The following is a 7,940-nucleotide window of genomic DNA, read 5'->3' on the forward strand; positions in this document are numbered from 1 at the left end:
ACGACATTTGCTTACATGAACACCATACAACTACTGAAATCAAGAAATTATTATCAATATAACATTATTATCTAATACAAAAAAGAATTTGCTAATTTTTAATGGTTCATTATAGGTCACATGTCTGTGTAGTTGGTTGCATGGTATGTGTGCATTTCCTACCCAGTCTCCAGGGTCTGGGTCAAATCCAGGATCGAATATTGACCAAACCTTTTATTTAGTTTTCATGTCTCTTCTGTCTCCTTGAAAATGGAACAGTTGGTTGGTTAAAGGAGGTAACTCAGTGATAAGAGTATTTGCTTAGCATGTGAGAGGCTCTGGGTTTGATCCCCAGTATCACAAAATAAGTAAGTAAATTAATGAGTAGTATAGTTTCAGTCTTTCACAGCCTTAACAGGATGTTTATTTTTCAGTGTCCCTCAATGTCAATTCACGTGAAGTTTCTTTGCAATTAGATTTAAGTGTTTTTTCCAGGTGCCTCGGTTAGCCCATGCCGCCGCAGATGCTGGGGCCGCAGCCAGAGATCCTCTCTGGGGGGCGGGGCACAGCTGTCCCTGAGGCCTCTAGGGCAGATGCCCAAAGATGTATTTTCCAGGTGCCACCGCTGCTGTTCACACTGCCACAGAAGCCAGAGGTCTCCACAGTCCCCCTCAACGGGTGCCGCTGTCAATGGGCACGCTGCCATCCACCAGAGGTTTCTCTTGGGGCACAGTTGCCCCTGATGTTGCTGCTTCAGGTACCCAGAAGTCCTTTCTCTGGACTCTGCTGCTGCTGATGCTGCTGTGGCAGTTGCCTTACCCAGAGGTCTGCTGCCCTTGATGCTGCCTTGGACACCCAGCTGCCACCTACACTGATTGCTGCTGCTGCTGCTATCACCACCTGCTGCCAAAGCTGGGGTTACTCCCTGAAGGTCACCTGGAGGTCTCTCTGGGTGCTGCTGCAGCTGCAGCCACAGCCACCAGTGCTCAGCAGTCCTCCCACCTGTTGCCAAAGCCACTGACGTCTGCAGCTTCTGCTGACCTTGTGCCTGCTGCCACCTATCCTGCTACTACCACTTCCAACCACTACCCAGAGGTCCACTGCCAGGGAGACTCCAGGTTTAGTTGCACACAGCCACATCCATTTGAGACACTTGCCAGAGCCCGGGGTTTGTTTGGGGTGTCAGTGGGTTTGCTGCCACTGCCATCTTGGGGCTCTGCTGCCCTTGCCTGGGACCTCAGCCAGGTCAACCTGGAGGTTCAGTGTTGGGATGCCTACAGGTATGGCTGCAACTGGGGTCTTCCTCCTGAGCATGTGGGTTCCTGCCATCTAGTTATTGTCTCTCAGGTTTTGCTCATCCCTGGTGATCTCTCTCCAATTCCAGTGGCATTGAGATCTTGGGATTGCAATGTGACTGAACCCAGGACATCTGAGGCCCATATTGCTGAGATAGTGACTGGATCTACCAGGGGCTGTCTGGGCCAGGCAGTCTTCTGGTAAATCAGAGACAGGACTGAGAAGCTTTTGGACACTGGCAGAGACAGTTGTTCAAGTTTCCACCAAGATTTATTTTATTTTATTTTTTTTCCTTCTCTGGCATCTCTCTCCACCATATTTCAAACGGATGTTTTTGTGCACCAGTTTACTGAAGATGGTGATATATGCATGGTGTTTGCAGTCCTGCTGCATATTCATATATTAATATTTTTCTCTTATGTGTATTCTTTCTCTTGCTTGTCTGTCTTCCTAGATTCTCTTTCTACCTTTTCTCCACCTAATCAGTCAATCTCTGTTGGTTCATCTCCTACTCTTCCTGTGGGTTTTTTGCTTTTGGCTTCTTTCTTTCTCCCTAATGAACATCGTGCCCTGCACTGTTACTGTTTTGTCTTTGTCCACTTATTTGAGATTATAAATCCATTTGGCAAATTTTCTGCTTTTATTGTGATTGAACTCATCGCTGTGGTTTTATAGCAAGATGGTGGTGGATGCCTTGCTGGGAGCTATTAGATTTGAGGCTGCATATTGTTTGCACTGGGTGCTGTTGATATGGTCTCACTCTTAGAGGCAGGATACTGGACATTCTCAGGGACAATATAGGTCTACAGGGTAGAATCTGTATTGCCTCAGATCCCTACAACTAGATGGGAAAATACACAAGCAACAAGGAAAAACAAGGCACAAATACCACAAACAAACCAAGATGTCCCAATAAAAGAAGTCACTGAAACACAATAGAAGAAAGGTCCAAGAAGGAGTTTAGAATATACCTACTTACTAAGATCTCCAAAGTAAAGGATGTATAAAGAGTGAAATCGAAGAGAAATACAGGAAGTGAAAGACACTTCAATAAGTTAGAGACTGTGAAAAAAAAAGCAGAAATCCTCGAAATTAATGAATCAGTAAGTCCAAATTATAAATTCAATAAAAAGCATCACCAACAGATGAGACCAATTGGAAGACAGAACCTTAGACAATGAAGACAAACTATTTAATATTGAAAATAAAGTTGACCATGCAGAGAAGGTAAGAATCCATGACAGAACTTCCAAGAATTATGGGATAACATGAAAGACCAAATTTAAGAGTTATCAGAATTAGAAGAAGGAGCAGAAATACAAACCAAAGGAATGCCCAATCTTTTCAATGACATAATATCAGAAAATTTCCCCAAACCTAAGAATGAATGGAAAGTCCAAATATTAGGAGACTTGTAGGACACCAAATGTACAAGACTACAGCAGACCCATACCAAGACACATAAATGAAAATGAGTAAAATATAGAATAAAGATAGAATCTTAAGGCCATGAGAGAAAAAAGCAAATTACATATACGGGGAAAACCAATTTGGATCTCTTAATCCAGACCCTCAAAGCTAGAAGTTTATGCAACAACATATTTCAAGCTCTGAAACAAAATGGATGCCAACCACGAATTTTTATATCCAACAAAATTAAGTTCCAGATTTGAAGAAGAAATAAAAACCTTCAGTGATAAATAAAAGTTAAAAGAATTCACAATTAGCCTGCACTACAGAACATTCTCAACAAAATATTCATGAGGATGAATCAAACACAAAAAAAAAAAAAAAAAAGAAGTGAAACAGCAAAGGGAGGAACTCACTAAAGGAATAGTCAAAAGAAAATCTATCAAATTAAAAGGCAGAAATAAACCAAAATGACCAGGGATACAAGTTATATCTCAGTAATATCCTTTAACATTAATGTCCTAAACGTCAATCAAAAGACATAGACTTTCAGATTGGATTAAAAAACAAGACCCAACAATATGCTGTCTCTAAGAGACTCACCTTATAGGCAAAGACATCCACAGACTGAAGGTGAAAGGAGGGGGGAAAACATATCTTTCATGGATTGCATGAACAAGCAGGGGTTTCCATCCTCACATCAAGTACAGTGGCCTTCAAGCCAAAGCTTATCAGGTCATTTCATTCTACTGAAGGGAATTATATAGCAGTAAGACATAACAATTGTAAATATTTATGCTCTAAACAATGGAGCATCTGTGTACATCAAACAAATCCTTCTCAATTTCAAGATTCAAATAGACCACAGCACAATGATAGTGGGTGAATTTAACACAGCTCTCTCACTACTGGACAGAGCTTCTAAACAAAAGCTAAATAAAGAAACTATAGAACTAAATAATATAATCAATAATTTGGACTTAACAACATATATAGAATATTTCATCCATCAATGAGCAAATAAACTTTTTTCTTGGCAGCACATGGATGCTTCTGTAAAATAGACTGTATCTTATGCCACAGAGCAACTCTTAGTAAATACAAAAAAATGGAGATAATACCCTGTGTTCTATTAGATCATAATGGACTGAAATGAGAAATCAATGATAAAATAAAAATTAGAAGCCACTGTAACACATGGAGACTAAATAATACACTATTGAATGATGAATGGATAGTAGAAGAAATCAAGGATGAAATGAAAAAATAAATGAATACAACATACTAAAATCTCTGGGACACTATGAAGTACTAAGAGGAAAGTTCATCGTATTGAGCTCATTTATTAAAAGATTAAAAAGTCAACAATAAGTGACCTAACATTACATCTCAAAGCCCTAGAAAAAGAAGAACAAATCAAAACCCAGAACAGTAGAAGACAGGAAATTATTAAAATTAGAGCTAAAAACAATGAAATTGAAACCAAAGACACAATTGAAAAAATTGACAAAACAAAAAATTTTTGAAAAAAATCAATAAAATTGATAGACCCCTAGCCACATTAACACAGAGAAAAAGAGAGAAAACACAAATTACTAAAATATGTGATGAAAAAGGAATTATCACAACAGACAACTGAAATACAGAAGATAATTAGAAACTATTATGAAAATTACATTCCAATAAAGTAGAAAATATTGAAGACATTGACAAATTTCTAAAGACTATGACCTACCTAAACTGAATCAGGAGGTCATACATGATATAAACAGAATAATTTCAAGTAATGAAATAGAAAACAACATTAAAAGCCTATCAAGGAGCGAAGAGGTAGCAAGTCTGGTGGAGGTTTCATACACCTGAAAGAGAATTTTAAGACGCAGTTAACATTTGTCTCAGAGACGTGCTTCAAAATTAGTTGCTACCTTTTAAACACGTGACTTACTAATTAAACTTCCTTCTTAAAAATTCACTACAGTAACCATTTACAAGCTAAGCAACATGCTTAGCCCAGCCAGCCAGCTCCCCAAGAAGTCCAATAATCCAACCCAAAAAGAGAAAAACAGCACAGGATGTCCAAAAAAGAAGAGAGGAGGTCACCAAGAAACATGAGTATGAAATTAGGAATGTTGGCCACCTGTATTATCTGGGGAAATCAGTCCCCCCATTATCATTGAAACACTACCCCGCAAAGAAATAGAAATAAGCGACTTTTCCAGATTTACAAATTACAGATTTAAAAATCTTTTTATTAATCTATCACCTTTGCCAGATTTAAGCCGGGGATGTTCAAAGGAGGTTTGTTTAAACATGCTAAAAAAAAAGAAAGCAGATACGTTCATGACAAGCATTTTGAAGTTCTGCATTCTGACTTGGAACCACAGACGAGGTCAATACTTCTAGTCTGGCTTTAGAGGTATGTGAAGAATACACACTTCATAGGGAGACATTGTATCTTGCACAAGATTTTTTTGATAGATTTATGTTGACACAAAAGGATATAAATGAAAATATGCTTCAACTTATTGGAATTACCTCATTATTCATTGCTTCCAAACTTGAGGAAATCTATGCTCCAAAACTCCAAGTGTTTGCTTATGTCACTGGCGGTGCTTGCAGTGAAGAGGATATATTAAGGATGGAACTTGTTATATTAAAGGCTTTAAAATGGGAACTCTGTCCTGTAACAATCATCTCCTGGTTAAATCTCTTTCTCCAAGTTGATACTCTTAAAGATGCTCCTAAAGTTCTTCTACCTCAGTATTTCAGGAAACATTCATTCAAATAGCTCAGTTTTTAGGTCTGTGTATTCTAGCCATTGACTCCTTAGAGTTCCAGTACAGAGTACTGGCAGCTGCTGCCTTGTGCCATTTTACCTCCATTGAAGTGGTTAAGAAAGCCTCAGGTTTGGAATGGGACATCATCCCAGAATGTGTAGACTGGATGGTGCTTTTTGTCAGTGTAGTATAAAGTACTAGTCCAATGAAGCTAAAGACTTTTAAGAAGATACCTATGGAAGACAGACATACTATCCAGACACATACAAATTATTTCACTATGCTGGATGAAGTAAATTATGTAAACACCTTCAGAAAAGGGGACAGTTGTCACCAGTGTGCAGTGGGGACACTAGGACCACCACCGAAGAGCACTGAAAAACCACCAGGAAAACACTAAAGGAGTTAACTTGGCAAACAATTGGAACTGAGCAAGTATTGCTAGAATTTCATACAAGTGAACTAAAGTTTTCACAGGAAAATAGTGCTTTGATTGTCCTTGGCAATTCAGAAGTGACACTGTCATTCTTTGATCAAAAAACCACTTGAAATTGGCCCTAAAGAAGATATTCACTTCCTATATTAGCTGATAAAGAAGGCCAAACATGTTTACAAAGATGACTTCCTTCACAAATCTACTGGGGAGGAGTCAGCAGCACGATTATTTTTGGATACAGTGGTACCATGTTTATCATGATAAACTAGGAATTTTATCATTGGAGTTTTAGACTAGATAAGTGATACCTTAAAGGGTATATTAAGTGATAGGATACTTTGAATCTAGCTTTTAGTTTCTCAAAATTCCTATACTCTTGACTCGGGCAACTTGGTTCTTGAGAATAAAATTCAAACTTGTTTACCAAGATTTAGTTTTGTAATAAGTTGACTAATTTATCTAAACCTATGGTAGCAAACTATTATAAAACTTGAATTTTTACAAATGGTGAGATATAATGTTTTTTAACTTGCTTATTTGCCTTGCCATAATACTACCAGTAAGACTTCAATGAACATAATGGTTAAACTACTCTAAATAGTGGGAGTACCAAAGAAATTAAAAATAAGATAAATGTTGTGGCTCCCATTTGGGGCTTTATCTTGATATAGAGGTTGCTTTATAATGACCTTTTTGTATAACACAATTTGGGTGAAAAACTTAAGTACCTTTTCAAACTATTTATGTGAGAAAGTCACTTTATTACTCTAAGAATCCTAAGGATTTTTTTTTAATTTAGTGTGACTAAGGCTTTATTTGTGTTGTAAAACTGTTGAGGTCTATTTTAAATTCCTGCATTATGAGATAAAGACAGTGTCAAAGTGATAAAGATCAACACTTAACTATTTTCTTAAGTCAGAAAAATATTAAATGTACACCAACTTAAATCTATTTGTTAAAAAAAAGACAGAACTTGCTGTATTTGACTAGCTACTATTTACCTTAAATTAGCTTTTTTAAAGACAAAGTTCAGCCTCAAAGTACATTTAATTACTAAAATATTATTCTAATTGTTGGTTTGTTACCAGACATGTGAATCCCTTCTCCCTTGGAGAAGCTGTAAATTAAAGCTACACTTAAGGGTGAAGTCTTTTGTATAGTTTTAAACTATTTGTTTCAGTATTTTCTGAAAAGAAAACACCACTAAAATGTGTACATACATATTATATAAACTTAATCTTTTAATACTGTTTATTTTTAGCCCATTGTTAAAAAATTAAAGTTAAAAAACTTTAAAAAAAAAAGCCTATCTGTTAAGAAAAGTCCAGGACCAGACAGATTCTCAGCCCAGTCCTACAAAACCTTCAAAGAAGAATTAACACCAATACTCCTCAAATAATTCCATGAAATAGAAAAGGAGGCAATCTTCCAAACTCATTCTATGAGGCTAATATCACCCTGATACCAAAACCAGACAAAGCACATCAGGGAAAAAAAACTTCAGACCAATATCCCTACTGAATATAGATGCAAAAATTCTCAACACAATTCTCACAGATTACATACAAAAACCTTAAAAAGATAATGCACCACGATCAAGTGGGGTTCATCTCAGGGATGCAGGGTTGGTTCAACATATGGAACACAATAAATGTAATTCATCATATCAATAGACTTAAAAAAGAATCATATGATCATCTCAATAGATGCAGGAAAAAGCATTTGACAAAATGCAGTATCCCATCATGTTCAAAACACTAGAAAAACTAGGAATAGGAACATCATAAGAACCATATATGCTAAACTCAAGGTCACCATAATTCTATATGGACAAAAATTGAAATCATTCCCTCTAAAACCTGGAACAAGACAGGGATGCCCTCTTTCACCACTTTTATTCAACATTGTTCTTGAAACTCTAGCCAGAGCAATTAGACAGAAGAAAGAAATTAAAAGTATACAAACAGGTAAAGAAGAACTCAAACTATCACTATTTGCTGATATGATTCTATATTTGGAAGATCAAAAATTCCACCAAAAAT

The 7,940-nt window shown here is 36.9% G+C and overlaps 1 pseudogene across 1 annotated transcript; it reads left to right on the top strand.

The window, feature by feature from the left end:
- The first annotated feature begins 490 nt into the window (after nt 1–490).
- LOC306667661 (G1/S-specific cyclin-E2-like) lies at nt 491–5,862 on the top strand (annotated as a pseudogene). Its single transcript has 2 exons — nt 491–736; nt 4,742–5,862. The product of its transcript is annotated as a G1/S-specific cyclin-E2-like (transcript).
- Nucleotides 5,863–7,940: the final 2,078 nt, after the last annotated feature.

Source organism: Sciurus vulgaris, assembly GCF_902686455.1.
Source record: "Sciurus vulgaris genome assembly, chromosome: 8".
Classification (NCBI taxonomy): Eukaryota; Metazoa; Chordata; class Mammalia; order Rodentia; family Sciuridae; genus Sciurus; species Sciurus vulgaris.